The sequence below is a fragment of the Rattus norvegicus genome, chromosome 8, assembly GCF_021556685.1.
Source record: "Rattus norvegicus strain SHRSP/BbbUtx chromosome 8, alternate assembly SHRSP_T2T, whole genome shotgun sequence".
Taxonomy (NCBI): domain Eukaryota; kingdom Metazoa; phylum Chordata; class Mammalia; order Rodentia; family Muridae; genus Rattus; species Rattus norvegicus.
Genome location: NC_141541.1, coordinates 82,542,371 through 82,559,153, shown reverse-complemented (window position 1 = coordinate 82,559,153; position 16,783 = coordinate 82,542,371). Strand labels below are relative to the sequence as shown.

Below are 16,783 nucleotides of genomic sequence, written 5' to 3'. Positions count from 1 at the left end.
AGGGTGTGGGTTAGAATAACATCTCCCCCATTTATAGTCTACATGAGTAAACCTGTGGAAAAGGAAACAACACAAAACAAACACAGCTTGAGCTCAGCCACAGGGAGGCTGAGGTTCAAGTTACTCTTTAGTCTGAGGGTGAATCTGCCAAGACGGTTTTGTACTTAAATCTACAGATACAATTGTTTATACACACGGAGTCAAAAGTGTGGACTGTGGGTCTTTCAAAGTCCAGGGTCTAAACAAAAAAACCGGGAGCAAACCTGTTGAAGTGACTGGCATCTATAGAAGTTCTGGAAACTCTGAGATAATGTCCACACAGGACACGCCTTCCAGTTAGGAGCCCTCAGACTGACCGCACCCAGACCCAGGACTATGTTGCTTTCTAACCTTCCCCAGCTTCTTCCTGTTCCAAAGCAGACCCTGGCTTAGGAGGACCAACGCCTTTGCTCTGCTCTACTGGGTTCCTACTGACCAAAGAAGTCATTCTAGCAACAGCCACAAATTCTGTCCCTGGGGCAGAAATAAATGCTCAACTCCTACAGTTCATGGGCCAATGAGGGCCTAAGAGGCCTCGAATCGATCCAACCCATTTTAACTAGCAAGAAACTACCTAGTAATACCTTGTTTGTATTTCTTGGAGGAGGGACACCAGAAACCCTTATTTCATTCTCCACAATAATCGGAGGGCACACAGCTAGGGCAGCGCCATCTCCCAGCTGCTGATTACATCAAAGGCTTGAAGCACAAATTCAATTTTATGATGTTAATCTCAGCCTGCCACTCAGAAATTTTCTCTGAGGGACGTGATTTTTTTCCTCTGGATTTCATTTTAAGAATGATTTTTTTTTCATCCTCAATCAATAAAGATATGTTTTCATCAAAAGACTCTATCTTGGCAGAATTCAATTGGCTACCTCAATCCCTTTTGGTGACACGGTATTAATTAAAATAGTTTATGTTGCACCTCAGCTGGCAAAAGAGGCCGTGAAAAACAGCAGCTACTCAGAACACGTGTTCTGTACACAGCAACACGGAGGCCAGAAAATAATTTGCTCCTTCTCCGGGTCGCAGGTATTAGCAATTCAAGGGTCATTCTGACTTGCTTTCTTTCACTGGGAAAAATAAAAAATAAAATAATAAAAAGAAAAACAGAAACTCTCCCTGACAAGAGTTTTTGTCAATAGAAAACAGACGTGTAGGTAAACAGAATTCTCCAAATCCTGCCCTTCTGGGACCACAGGACAAGCAATTGATTCCCTCTGCATCCAGGGCACGGTAAGGCTGCTTAGAATCCTTCTTTGTTTCTCTTAAATGGAAAGGGGAGAAAACCATGGCAATCAAGAAAGTCCCTTCTTAACTCTGAAATGATGATTATAATTGGATATACCATGTTTCTTCAAAAGCAGGCATGGAGGATTGTCTAAGGTTTCTCTCAGCTGTAAGAAGAGAACACAACAAAGTGTGTCACAAAAAGTAAAGCTAATTGGATTCTATCGTCATGTTTAAAGTGGGAGCTGAGTCACCCCAGTGCACCCTTATGAAGCACCTGACTCGTAGTCTACCAAACACTGAGAGGAGACACCCCATTCCCCTGAGATGCTTACAGCTCATGGAACCTGTGTCCCCTGAGGGATAAGAACTGCAGCCTGGTTTCCAAAAGACACATGGGATGTTGGACACTGGGTGAATTTGCCTACATGGGGAATGAGGAGGAGTCTCAGGGGAAGGGCCAAGTCAAATACTGACATGAGCTTTTATAGCTAGCGTTGAGAGAAAATATGGATCAATCTAATAAAATACTCGATAACTAAGCTGAGCCCCACCTTCCCAGTCCTGAACTCATTCGCCTATTGCAATTCCTGACAGCCTAAGAACCTTTGTCTGCAAGTGCTCAGAGAAAACTCTTTTGGGTGACACTTTCTCTAGTATTAAAACTAGAAAAAAGAGGGGTTGGGGACTTAGCTCAGTGGGAGACCGCTTGCCTAGCAAGCACAAAGCCCTGGGTTCGGTCCCCAGCTCCGAAAAAAAGAAAAGAAAAAAAAAATAGAAAAAAGGGATCACACTAAGGCAAACCCTGTTCAGCCAGACTAGATAATTAGTGAGGTCTGGTCTCAGCGAAAAACCCTGCCTCAAAATATAAGACAGGAAGAAACATAAAAAAATCAACCTGACGCTGATTTCTGGTCTCCATACACATGTGCACGTGCATGTATGCACACTCGTATGATGTATGCCTATATGTAACAGAGTCTCAGATATGCTAGAGAGGAGGGGGGGGAAGAGCAGGAGGGGGAGGAAGAGGAGAATCGGGAGACCTGGCTCATTTATTAAAGTGTTTATTTACCATGCAAGCACACAGAGATCTGAGTTTGGTTTTCTGAACCCACCCACTTTTAAAATGCTGGGAATAGCAGTATGCTTATATTCCCAGTGCCGGAGAGGTAGAGACAGGCAGCCTCACTCCTAAGGCTCTCGGGCCAGCCAGCCTGGTCTTATTAGCAAGTTCCAGGTTCAGTGAGAAAGTGAAAGGCAATCAGGGAAGACAGCTGATGTTGATGTCTAGCCTCCTCCACACAGGCACCAGTACACACACACACACACACACACACACACACACACACACACACACGCAAGTGTACCACATTTACAAAATGATGCTTTCCATGAGTTCAGCATCTCCTTCGAATTCTGTTCAAATAAAGATGCCTGGAGCTTCCCACCGGGTTGAACCTCTCAGGATGAGTCCAGGAATCAGAACGTAGATGAGGGCTCCAAGGACATTTACACTTAAGCTAAGCAGCTTGACGGGACCTCCACTTGATTCTGTCTGAACCTTATGTATATCATCAGCACAATGAACCAGTGTTCAAGTTAATTGACTAAATCAAAGAAAATAAAGAAAGGGAATGAATCCCGCCCCCACCAAAATTTGTTTTTACCTAATATCTTATGCCAGGTAATTATGCTTTGATGGGAATGGAGACCTCACCTGCTCTAGGCTTTCAGTAACCAACAGGGCTAATCTGCACCATGTAGAACAATTTTTCTCTACAGCGAACAAAATCTAAAGTAATTAAATTCCTTTTTCTGTCTAGTGGATACCTACACAGTCCGTAGAATTTTTCCACACTTTGCAGGGCACTGTAACAAAACTCTTTGAATTTATGTAGTCTTTGAATTTAAGAGGCAGAAAGGGGCGATTCTAGGCATTCATTGATTCAGCCAGCTTGCCCAACGTTTGGGAGAGAGGGAATGAACTCTGTGTATACGTGTTAGAATTTAAAGGGAAAGACTTCTGTATTTAAAAAGTAATTTTGAAAGCTAATAATACCAAGAAGAAATCAAGATGGTAAGATTCTATAAGAGCTTCTTTTCAAAAAATCCAGTTAGCGTTTTGTGCTCCAAAAGAATAAATCTATCCCCAACACCTCTTCCATAACATTTTTTCCTAACATTCACTTAAATAGCTCAGAAGGAAACCATGAGTAGAGCTCGGACTAGAGATATCATCAGGATCAGGTTGGAATGCAGATTATTTTTGTGATAAGAGAGCTCGCATGCAGAGTGGGAGGGCCTTCCTCACATTTCAGACTAAGGGCACACACACCCTGGTTAAAGGACAGCCTACGAGTGTTCAGAGAAAAGGAGAGTAGCAATAATAGTAAACATAATTTTAGACTTTATTCCAAATTATGCCAGCTAATACGTTCTTGGTCTCCTTTTAAAAAATATTCTTACATATATGTGTATGTGTAGCCATGTATGCCATGTGTGTATGAAGACCTAAAGAGAGTGTGAGAACCGTTGGTGCTGGTCGTATGGGCAGCAGTTATGAGTTGCCTGACTTGTGTGCTGGGAGCTGAACTTTGATCCTCTGGAAGAGCAGTAAATGCTCTCAATCGTAAGAAAAAGAACATTGAAGAAATTACTCCCATTTGTTGAATGAGTACCGACTGCGGCCCTTGTACTGTTCGTGTTAGGCATTCCTTCAATACTCTGCACAATATCCTAGAGTATTAACTGCTCGAGACATAGGAAATGAGACATGTAGAGCGAAAGTAGTCTGTCTAAGGTCCCACCAGTCCTGAACTTCATGCTCTTAGTCAGCTGCCAAGATGTCCAGAATGCCAGAACACTTTCTGGAACCAAGAGGAAAGTCCACAGTCCAAATTCTGCAGAGCAGTGCTCCCCACCTCTAGATATAAGTATCAGCATGCTAAGAAGAGTTCAAATATTCTTCCTGCTAAGTCCACATCCTGAAAATTAAGAGAAAATGTGGTGTGGGAGCGGGGGAAACGTGCCAGGGGTGGAGGCTGCACTCAAGTGTGTTCATGTGCACACAGCGCACACACACACACACACACACACACACACACACACACACACACACACCACATGGAGGACTTTTGGAGACTACAGAATCAATAAGGGACTCACTGGGACTTCAAGATTGAGCTGTAACTAAAATTCAGAACACAGTTCAATTGTTTCTACCAGCTTCCCACTTGTCCACTTGTAACCTCTGCCCTCTGATTCTGCCTAGTAGAATATCTTAAAAATGGGTTTAAAAAAATAACTACATTTAAAAAGTGATTCAGAGAAGTCCCACCTACAGTGAGCTGGCAGAGCAGTTACAGGGGCTGCCACTGTGAGTGACTGTAAGCATTATATGATTATTATTGTTATTATTATTATTATTATTATTTAACAGAAATAAGCAAATTGTCAAGCTGTTGGGATAACTGAAAGCAGCAGCCTAAAAACCCTGGAATGCCCCACACCAATACTTTCAAGGTACCTCAAAATATCTCAGAATTTAAACATACTCTTTCTCAGTGAGACACCAGACTCCCAGATTTCTTATGTCCCCTCTTAGTTAAAGACAGTAGAAGCTCCTTTACATATGGTGAAGCCTGGCAGCTGACATTATCTTGAGAAAGAAGTTCCAATTTACAAATGTTCTAAAGAAGTAGCAATATTCTATATTCTATAATATGAACTTCTGTGGTTTTTAAAATCATCCATCCTCCTTTTAGAGTGTCATAGGGAGGTCCACTTCCCTTCTCCCTTAGTTTATTCTTGAATACTCTTTCGAGGGATGTTAGTACTAAAGGACTTAAAGGAAATGAAGGAACAGGAACAGGAGATGGACAGAGGGAGAGGTAGAGGGAGAGGGAGAGGGAGAGGTGAGAGGGAGAGGGAGAGGTGAGAGGGAGAGGTGAGAGGGAGAGGGAGAGGTGAGAGGGAGAGGGAGAAGAAGAAGATCTCCAAGTATGCATAGCACTTGTTAGAAAAAGAGCTTATTTTCCTCTTCCAGGTTCTTGAGATTCCTAGAAAGTAAGGAGGGGCTCACAGGCCCCCACCCCTTGCTCAGGAGCTACCAACAGCTGATGACTTAAAGGACAGGAAGGGGCAGTTTTAAGGGTGTGGCCCTGCTAGATGGACCATGCTTCAGTGGAGGGCTCTAACTCATGCTAAATGGGCAGCACAAATCGGACTCTGGATTATTTAAAAACAAAACAACAAGGACAACAACAAAAACCAACTTGATGTGGGGAAGGGGGAGTGCCATGGTATAAGTGGATTTGGGTGGAGTTAAGGGACAGGGTGGAAGTGAATATGAATGATGCAAATAATTGTATGCACATATAAATTTTTCAAAGAATTAATAAAAAAATATTGTATAGGGAAAGTACAACTTAAAGGCGGGGGCAAGAGTTGGGAAGATAGAGAAAGCCAAAACCTTCTATGCGCACAGGGGCAGAGGCAGACAGAAAAGAGAGATGAAAGATTCAAAATGTTTACCTCAGCTGAAATATATTCCCCCAAATTGGCCTAGTATCCAATAACTGACCTTGAACTCCTTGGACAGATGACCTCCAGGAGGAGGAAGAAAGATTTTAAGGCAGAGCCGGGCTCAGTGCAGACCATTGTTAACAGTACACAAACGAGCTGGAAGGAATGATTCCTGCTGGACTGGAATCACTGCCCTGGAGGGAGTCTTGCTAGCAAGTCACCTTACCCAGTTCTCTTAGAACAGGCATCCCCCACCTACTTGTGCTCCAGCCTCTCCCTGGTCCAAACTTACAAGAGATTGACTGAACAGGTCTTCTTGGCTGTCTTGGCGACAGGAGGGAGCAGGGGCTTTCCTTAGCCCTGTGTTGGCAGCAGCCTTCAGCTGTCACAGCCAGTAAGAGCTCACCTCCACCGGGTCCTTCCTCCTGCTGCGGAGCTAGTTGTAAAGTCCGAGAAACTCTCTCCACAGGAAGGGAAAAGCAAGTCTCCCAAAGCATCCGGGAGCAGTTCCCCAGCAGAACCCAAAGTGGGGGACCTATAAGCAGCTGACCGCAGCCCACCACCACGGATATTCAGATTTCCATTGAGGGAGGCGCCGGCGCCTTCCCGGAGCTGAACCAAACCCACAGGTGACAGGGCCGGCGTCAGGCCTCAAGTCCGGATCCGCCTCCACCAGCCTCTGCCTGCCCCCGCCCAGACCGGGGCTGGCCCAACTGGCTCTGATCCCGCCTGCTTCCCACCGCCCTCCTTCATTAGACTTGCCTGCCTCTGACTCTGAGACTCTGCAGCCAGAGCTAGGGGCCCAGGTGCCAGGGCACTAAGAACTTTGATGAGGGGTGGGAGTTTCCCTGTGAGCCTGGAGAACGGGGTTGCACTGTCAAGAGGGCTAAGAAAAAAGCTCAGGCAGTAAAATGCTCACCTCCCAAGTATGGGTCCTGAAGCCAGTAAAAATGCCTGACTTGAAGGCAATACCAGTTCTGGGGAGGGGCAGACAGGCTAATCCCTGAGGCCAGCAACCTAGCTGAATCCCCATGCTCCAGGCTATGGGAGACCTTGTCTCAAAATACACACACACACACACACACACACACACACACACACACACACACACACACACACACACACAGAGAGAGAGAGAGAGAGAGAGAGAGAGAGAGAGAGAGAGAGAGAGAGAGAGAGAGAGAGAGATAGGAGTTTCAGTCTCCTAACCAGTATCCCTCTGAGCTTTGGCTATGAAGGTGGTCACAAGTACTTTAATTAACAGGTGGATTGGAAAAAAAGGGAGGAGCCCTCTGCCATTCTGGGGTCACCTAGATCTTTCATCCTTCAAACATGAGGTCTCTGGATTAGAAGACCCCTCCAAATAGGTGCAGAGAGGTTTTAGTGCCCCCCCATCCCACTCAATAATGTCTGGCTCCTCAAGTGCTTCAGGACATGGTGTCCTGCCCAGGACGACTGATTCCAAGGTTATAGACCCCCTAGCAAGGACCTTGCTGTCCCCATATCTGCTCTTGCTTTCTCTGCTGCCTTGGTAGCTGCCTATTTTGCCCCAACCGGAGCCTCACTTCCCCTCCCAGAGGATGCTGTCCCACTGGCCATTCACAGAATTCCTTCTTTTGTATCCTAACAGTTACCGTAGCCTATTGCCACTTCCCTCACTTGGCGTCCTCTGCCAGACTGTGGCCCTAAACAGGATATGGAGCCCACAGTAGATACCTCAATCCTTGGTGAAGGAAGTCATGCCAGTCACTGGCAAGAACCCCAGTCTCCTCTCTTCAAAGCCCCAGTGACTTTCCATCACAAGTTCTGACGCCTACATATGCATGGAAGTTAGGAACTTCACATGTTCACATATGCCTGGTCCCTGAAACTCCCTTCAACCTCCCGGGCAGAGGCTGTAGTTTTCACAGGGATCTGAGTGCGGGAACAACTCAGGACTTAGTTGCTTAGTAAGGAATCAGTCCTAGTAACCTGGGGTTTTATATACCAGCCTGCTGTTCTGGGTCTTACTCTATTAGGTCCAGTGCCTAGTTCATGCTGCTTTCAAAACCAACAGTGAACAGGGTCTAGAGAGGAGAAGCTTTGGGGTTGAAAAAAAGTATTGTAAAAATGTAGCATCATGGGAACTTGACCCCAGGATAAATTTTTAAAATGTTGGCAAACATGGTCTTTCCCCTTCATGTAAACACTGGGAGCTATGCTGCCAATATACCTTTGCCCTTGGTCTATTTGAGAGACCCTATAGATCAGACCTGGAAGGGCTCAACCTGTCTGCTAACTGTGGGTGTAGAGTTTGTGGTTTTCCAGATAGATCAGATAAGCCTAGTTGCATCCCTGTCAGATTCATCAAGCCCAGGACCGTGGAAGGTCTAGATGGAGCTGATGGAGTCCCTGAGGACAGCCTTGCAGAACCTCTCACTGAATGAGTCAGATGAGGAAGAGGAGAGGTAACTACCAGTCACAGAGCAGCACTCTCCTGACGGCCTACCGAAGGACAGAAGGAGGCCCACAGTGACAATGCCAGTGGCAAGGTCATCCCCAGCTAACAACATGGTGACTGGAGCAACCTCAAGGCTCTTGTAAACCAGGCACAGAGAATGTCTCCGGAAGGACGTGAAATATGGCCATATACCTTTTCCTATCGGTGTGTACTATCATGGTATACCATATCACTGGTATGCTGTGGGCTGCTGTTAAGAATCCTTCCATTTTTCTCCCTGATAGTTGGGATTTCCAGTCCAGTATGCTTTCCCTTCACTGCCCTCCAAAGGAGAACTCCAACAGACACTTATCAATGGGTCTATGTAGGGGATAAATGGGACATTTCCTGTCCCTCAAACTTTCAAGACTCAACAATTGTGCACCAAGTTGCTCCTCTGGGAAGTCCTTAGCCTTGAAATAAAAACAGAAGGGGGACCTGTGGGGGGATGCGGAACTCAACTTGTGAAGGAAAAAGTGGGATGGAAAATGAGGCAGCACAGACTCCTGGGACTTCTCAGGGTCCTGATCTGCCATGCATGGCATTAGATCTAAGATGGCTCCCGGGACACCCGTGAGACAGCAAAAAACCTAAAGGAGGCCAGAGTAGTGGCTGCTTCCACTGCCTTCCCATCTTTCACTGAAGTCCTAACAGGTGATGATGCTCCTCCCCCACCTGAGTTACGGCATGGGGAGATGTAATTGACCAAGGATTTAGAGGCTTGGGATTGGCTCAAATACTGTATATAAGCGTATGCAGTGCTCGGATTGGCAACCTGATGCTGGTCTTCGAAGTCTGGTTTCCAGGGGTTTATCACATGACTCCATTGTGTCTCGCTCCCATTCCCAGTCCTGCTTCCATGACTGGTCTGTTGCTCTTTCCCCTTCATTTGAAACAAGAGCTTCTTTAGTAGCCCAGTCTGGTCTCAAACTCAGGTCCCTCCAGTCTGAACCTTCAAGCTGAGATGTCAAGCTTGTACTGCTACCACACCCAGCCTGTTTAGTAGCATTTCTACGAGTATAGCTGGTGACAGTGTTGGATTTATCTGAACCCTGTGACCCTGGAAGGCAGCAACAGAAAAATGCAAAGAAACCTGTAAAACTGTGTTCTAGAGAGTTTGCAGGGAGCACCTTCCCGAAAGGCTTGAGGAAGTGTGGCTGATGCTGTTCTAGATGATTCATGAGCAGGCTGGACAAGAGTTCTCCAAACCACCATTTGTTCTACCATAAATGGTTAACTGGATATTTGTACTGACTGACCAATTTTGAAAATAGGATCTATTTCTTTCAGGTTACCATATTTTAATTAGACTTCTGTGTCCCTTCTTGGCTCTCGAGCTCAGCCCAAACCATCACACAACCCTGCTTCTAGCCTCTCTGGGAATAGACTTCTCTTTTGCCTCTAGTTCTTCTTGATCTACTCTGAAGAACTGCTGAAGCTTCCCTAAAAGAGACCTCTCCTCTCCAACATTTGAGAGGTTGGAAGATTAGGGTCAAAATTTTCTCAGTAGTTAGCAACCAACAGAACAAACTGTCTTGTTTGATATGCACGTAATTTATCTATGACTGCCTCTACAGATGGTTGGTTCAAAGCAGTTCGCAGGCCTGATTGGTGGGTGAAGAGCCCCTACCCCCACAGTAAAAGTGAAAGTCCCTACTATGATCACACTGTTTGCTCAGGCCTTGGGCTGAATGTAAGTCTGTGCTCATGACACAGTACTGTGTGGCTCTCGTCATAGCATGCCCTCCTCTTCTCTCCTGATTTCTGACTCCTCGTTTAAGATATCATAACTAAGGTACAGCTCGATAAGTTCTGAACCATGGTCCATGTGATAAACAATATTATTTCTCTTTCATATGAACATTTCAAGATTTCCCTAAATTTTCTTGGAAACATTCACTTGGGTATATTTTTAGTATTAAGTACATTGTGCCACCTTTATTTATTTAATATTCATTTATTTGTGTGTGCACATGCACAGGGATGTGCATATAGGGGTCAGAGAATGACTTTCAGGAGTCTGTTCCCTCCATACACCACATGGGTCCTCGAGACTGAAGTCAGGTTGTCAGGATTGGCAGCAAGCACCTTTGCCTGCTGAACCATCTCATTGACCCTTGCTATCAACTGATTTTCTAAAAGGCAGTGCATTAAAAGAAATATACAGACTAGGAAGGAGAGAAGAATATTCCAAAATATGCCAACCAGAAGGGTTACTTTACATCCGGGTTGTCTTTGTCTCCTCATCCTTCATGATGGTGTAAAACTACTAAACCGATAGACTGTGGTAGGGCTGCTTTCTGCTTGCTGGACATTGGCTTTTAGTTTTTGCATAAAGTGTGCTGTGTTGGATATTGTCTTAGAGAAGATTTCAGCAACAGAATCGCTACATCAAGGTGATCACTGTTGGATGTGGCTTTGTCTCTTTATTGTTTCTTCATGAGTTTGTGGAATAATTCTCCCCTTCTCGGCCCTGGGATTAAAATGTTTCATAATATGATATGATAAATGACTATTAACTCTACCCAGAGGGAGTTTTCTCATCCCCTAACTCCTTCCTCAATTATATTTTATTATTATTATTATTTGAAACTGCATTGTTTTGTGGATATGGTTGTTTTGACTGCATATATATCTAGGCACCACACGTGTGTGATACCTGTGAAGACCAGAAGGCATCAGATCCCCTGGGCCCGGAGTTCCACACATGGGTGGGTGCTGGAAACTAAATCAAGATCCCTCAAAAAGCATTCAGTGCAGTGAACTGCTGGACCATCTCTCTCTAGCCCCAGTAATTTATTATTTTAAAGTTGAAATTAAATGTCAGAGGCCTTTTTGGCTACCTAATATGTTCACATTTGTGTCTCTTTTTATTTGAAAGAGTGTCTCAAACACATAATTGCTTCCCTGTCCCTCATAAGATGTCAGGATCCCATGTGTGTGCCTGCAGGCATGGGTCTACAACACAGTTACTTACAAAGATACCCCTTCCCTTTCCCTCTACTTTATAAATGGAGTTAACAAGGCCAGAATGCTTTACGCTCTATTTAAGCTCTGAGACTTGGCTTGTTTGTTTTGCTTGGGTTCTTGTTTTTGTTTTTGTTTTCGTTTTTTTTTTTGTTTTGTGTTTGTTTTTGCCAGGCTTCATGAACTTTATCTGGGTGTATGGTAATTTTATTTCCCATGTATTATAATTTAAAGGTGACTGGAGATATTGCTTGAGGAAGTAATTTTGGCCAAGTTTTGAAGAAAAAAAAAGCAACAACATGGTGGTTCAGTATGTTTCCAAAGATTCCTTGGCACTCCTTCAGAGGAGCTTGAACCCCCTCCCTCCCGTTGAATGTGGAATATATTGTTTTCCCTTTCTTTAAGATTATTTGTATTCTTATTTATGGATATGTGTGTTTATGTTTAGGTATCTGTGAGCTGCTATGTGGGTGCTGGAAACTTAACCAAGATCCTCCAAAAGGGAATCCAGTGCAGGGGACTGGATCACACAGATTGGATTCCTCCAGATTTTAAATTACAGGCATTTCTGAACCACTGTGTGGGTGCTGAGATTCAAACCTGGTTCCTCTGGAAACAGACAGTGCTCTTGGCCACTGAGTCATCTCTTCCAGAAACAACTCTAGCAGGCAGGCAAATAAGCCAAGTCTAGTGTGTCTGCAGGCTGGAGTGCTACCCAGTAATAAATAGGAACAAGTTACCGACCCACACGGACACGTGTCTGGACCTCATATGCCCTTTGTAAATGAAACCAACCAGACCTAAGAGGCTGCATAGCATCTGACTCCACGTCTATGTTACTCTGAGAAAATATGTCTACAGTGACACAGAACAAGTTGGTGGTTGGCACACATGTGAACTAACTGGGGCAGTCAGACTCTTCTGTACTTTTAATGTGTTTCTGGCTACATGGCTATCTGTCTGTCACTATTCTTCATAGGACTACATTTCAACAGAGATGGACTTCACTGTGTGTGCATTTTGAAGAGTTCCTAGAAACTGAAGAAAATTTCGTGTAATTGTGTAGAACTAAACAGAGAGAATAGAGTGTGTTTATTCCCACAAATTATAAATTTCCCCGAAGAATATCCAACACACCAGTGCTATTTTAAGGAATGCTATAGCAAGATGACAGGTCGCAGACAGCGGAAAACACACCTGCTTTGTTAAACCATTTGCAGTTCTGTGTCTGGAATTAAACTCGGTCTTTTAAAGCAGGGTCTTGGGTCTCCCTTTTTTAAATTCTGAGAATACTTGGGATTCAAGAAAAGTCAGATAAATGATCTGTGAATTCTAGCCTGCCATAGGCTAAGTAACTATAAATAAACCAGACAATCTTTAAACCAATGATCATTTTGCCTGCAAGGGAATCCTCTGTGAAGTGCAAGACACAGGCACATAGGAGACCTGAAAATGACTGACATAATTCTGTCCCTACAGAAGGGCAGATAGACATGGAGTTTCTCTGTCATCTCCTCTAACTCTGTCTCCATTCTTCCCTTCTTTCCCCTTCTCTCTCAAAAAGTGACAATGAGTCAGTAGACACTGTTGCAGTAGGATCTGGCTTCTGCAGAACTACACGCATGCCTGAAAGGAGATAACTCCTCTTCAGGGGAGATCTTCTGGTTTGTCTGTAAAGCTTTGAAGGATTGTGTGTGTGTGTGTGTGTGTGTGTGTGTGTGTGTGTGTGTGTGTTTGTGTGTGTGAATTTTCACCTTAGCATTGAGACCGAGGACTGCTATGGATCCTGGTTCCAAACAGTTGCCAAACTCTAAGATTTCATAGATCTGAGATTCTTTAGCCTGGTATTGAACTGTTGGTAAACCACAGTGTCTGGAACTCCCAACACCTCAAAGTGGGGAATACGTACAGAGAAGAAATGTGTAGTACTCCATCAGCCTTGTATACATTACAGAAATGCCACAATCTGTCCCACATGGATATATAACTATCTTGTCTCAGCAAAAAATAATTCAAAGTTCTAAATAAAATTACAAAGAAAATGTAGGGGAATGAACACAAACTGCCGGGTTCTATTTTGCCAATTATTACCATTAAGAATAAAATAAATGGGGATGGCAAGATGTCTCCGTCAGGAAGGGCACTTACTACCAATACTTGAGCTGGATCTATGGGACCCACATTGTAGAAGAAGAGAGTGTACTACTCCTAGTTGTCTGCTTAGCTTCATGAGCAAACCATGGCACACACAGCCCCTGTCCACCTGCAGCACACATAGCCACAAAGAAACATAATTAGAACTTTTTAAAGAATAAAATAACTGAAAAATCTTTAAGCAAAAAAATCATACTATATCTTCACTACTATGAAATTACAGAGTGATGTGGATAATAAAAACTTCTAGAATCTTTTAGAGAGAAAAGACAGGCCTAAGAGTCAACAAGAGAGAGAAGACTAAAGGTCACTTAGTGGCAGTGGAAGGCCATTGTTCTTTACAGCAGCCATACAGAATGCGAGGCTAAAACGTTGATGCCTACACAATCTTGAAGAGAAGAATCTTCAGAATAAAATGCTATATCCTGTTGAAGTTTTGTCTTTTACTGTCTATTGTAATGCTAAGTGCAGGCTCCCCCAACACCTGGAGTCTACAGATAGCCCCTGAGACCCTGTCCCCCAAGTTAATCCTAATTGGTGAATAAAGATGCTGACAGCTAATAGTTGGGCAGAAGAGACATAGGTGGGGGTTGAGGTTTCGAGGGCTTGGAGAGAGAGGACCATGAGGATGGAAGAAGCAGGAAGAAGTCACTGTGGAAGAAGAAGAACATGCAGGAGGGAGATAGAGAGCTTCCATGGGCTAAGGGCCAAGGGAATGTGGTCCAGAGGGCTGACCAACTGGAGTTAAGAGCAGCCCAGACGGAACACAGTAAATAGTAAGTTGTAACATGGGGATATTGATAGAAAAGTAGATTCTAACAGCATGGAAGACAGGCAGCTGCCCAGCTACTGTGCTGCCCATTAAAAATATAAGGCCGTGTGTGTCTTTCATCCAGGAACTCAATGTTCAAAGCAAGGTAGAAGTTCCAGGCCAGGATTTTAAAAAATATTTTCTACTATATTATCTAGCTAAATTATCAACCAATCATAACACATTTTCTTCTAAAATATGTAAGAAAAAACTTATATTACATTCATGTGTTTTAAAGAAGATTAAGATGTGCATTTTTAGCAAAAACAAGTAAATTTATTCAGGGAATCCCTGTAAGAATATGGTGAAGGGAAAATCCAATCTGAGATATGCAATCAAAGCCTGACAGTAGCCATCTACCTAGGAGAACCAAGGGAGGGCAGGAGATTTTCTCTAGGAGAGAGAGAAAAAATAGCAGAAATAGCCTAAAATATACAACTCTTTAGGAAATACTTGATAGACATTTGAGTGTTCTTCTTGAACACTAACACCGAAAATTTTGAAGAAACACAATTATTTGGCATTATTTAAAAGAAGAAATAGAACAAATAACAATGACAGTTTACACAAAATTATTGCCTAAACTGACAATCTTATAAGATTGTCAGATATTTGTGGCTTTGGCTCAGGATCTCAGACTCTTGGAGCAATCTACTGAGGGAACCTTAGTATTTGCTGGTGTTGTTTTGTGCTGTGCTAAGGATAGGTCAAGACGTAATGCATGCTTGGTAGGCACTCTTCTGTTTATGCTGTACCCCCAGCCCCATGTTTACTTTTCAATCTGGAGCACTCTTGGCAAATTACCTAGCCAGCCTTGAATTCATGATCCTCCTACCTCAGTCTTTTGAGTAGCTAGAATATTTGGTGTTTTGATAAATACAGAGTTTTAAAAAACATTTTTGGGGGATACAAAACTATTGAACTCTTTGGGGCTACACATGTGAGCATGTGTGAACATTTTTTTAATTGACAGTGAGACCCAAGAAACTTGAGCTAATATCTAAAGAAGTTAAAAGCCTGTGTAAGTTAGACTTTTAAAAATGATGGTAGGACAGATAGAGGGCTTATATCCAAAATATACAAAGAACTCAAGAAGTTAGACCGCAGGGAGACAAATAACCCTATTAAAAAATGAGGTTCAGAGCTAAACAAAGAATTCACAGCTGAGGAATGCCGAATGGCTGAGAAACACCTAAAGAAATGTTCAACATCTTTAGTCATAAGGGAAATGCAAATCAAAACAACCCTGAGATTTCACCTCACACCAGTGAGAATAGCTAAGATCAAAAACTCAGGTGACAGCAAATGCTGGCGAGGATGTGGAGAAAGAGGAACACTCCTCCATTGTTGGTGGAATTGCAGACTGGTACAACCATTCAGGAAATCAGTCTGGAGGTTCCTCAGAAAATTGGACATTAAACTACCTGAGGACCCAGCTATACCTCTCTTGGGCATATACCCAAAAGATGCCCCAACATATAAAAAAGATACGTGCTCCACTATGTTCATAGCAGCCTTATTTATAATAGCCAGAAGCTGGAAAGAACCCAGATGCTCTTCAACAGAGGAATGGATACAGAAAATGTGGTACATCTACACAATGGAATATTACTCAGCTATCAAAAACAATGACTTTATGAAATTCATAGGCAAATGGAGGGAACTGGAAAATATCATCCTGAGTGAGGTAACCCAATCACAGAAAAACACACATGGTATGCACTCATTGATAAGTGGCTATTAGCCCAAATGCTTGAACTACCCTAGATGCACAGAACACATGAAACTCAAGACGGATGATCAAAATGCAAATGCTTCACTCCTTCTTTAAAAGGGGAACAAGAATACCCTTGGCAGGGAATACGGAGGCAAAGATTAAAACAGAGGCAGAAGGAACACCCATTCAGAGCCTTCCCCACATGTGGCCCATACATATACAGCCACCCAATTAGACAAGATGGATGAAGCAAAGAAGTGCAGGCCGACAGGAGCCGGATGTAGATCTCTCCTGAGAGACACAGCCAGAATACAGCAAATACATAGGTGAATGCCAGCAGCAAACCACTGAACTGAGAACAGGACCCCTGTTGAAGGAATCAGAGAAAGGACTGGAAGAGCTTGAAGGGGCTCGAGACCCCATATGAACAACAATGCCAAGCAACCAGAGCTTCCAGGGACTAAGCTACTACCCAAAGACTATACATGGACTGATCCTGAGCTCCAACCTCATAGGTAGCAATGAATAGCCTAGTAAGAGCACCAGTGGAAGGGGAAGTCCTTGGTCCTGCTAAGACTGAACCCCCAGTGAAGGTGATTGTTGGGGGGATGGCGGTAATGGGGGGAGGATAGGGAGGGGAACAACCATATAGAAAGGGAGGGGGAAGAGTTAGGGGGATGTTGGCCTAGAAACCGGGAAAGGGAATAACATTTGAAATGTAAATAAGAAATACTCACGTTAATAAAAAAAATGATGGTAGGCTTGACTATAGCAGAAACACTGAACAGCAGTCCTATTTTTGGTGAAAAGTAATAGTTAGACACACTATCTTTCTAGTACTTGATTTCAAGATCAA

The 16,783-nt window shown here is 43.6% G+C and overlaps 1 protein-coding gene across 2 annotated transcripts in view; it reads right to left on the bottom strand.

The window, feature by feature from the left end:
• The window catches only part of Wdr72 (WD repeat domain 72), a 180,012-nt gene extending 173,554 nt beyond the window's left edge, over positions 1-6,458 (bottom strand). For both annotated transcript variants that reach the window (XM_087561192.1, XM_087561193.1), the window contains exon 1: positions 6,092-6,458. The gene's annotated coding sequence lies outside the window, so the exon portion shown is untranslated. The remainder of the gene's footprint in view (positions 1-6,091) is intronic.
• Between the last annotated feature and the right edge of the window lie 10,325 nt (positions 6,459-16,783).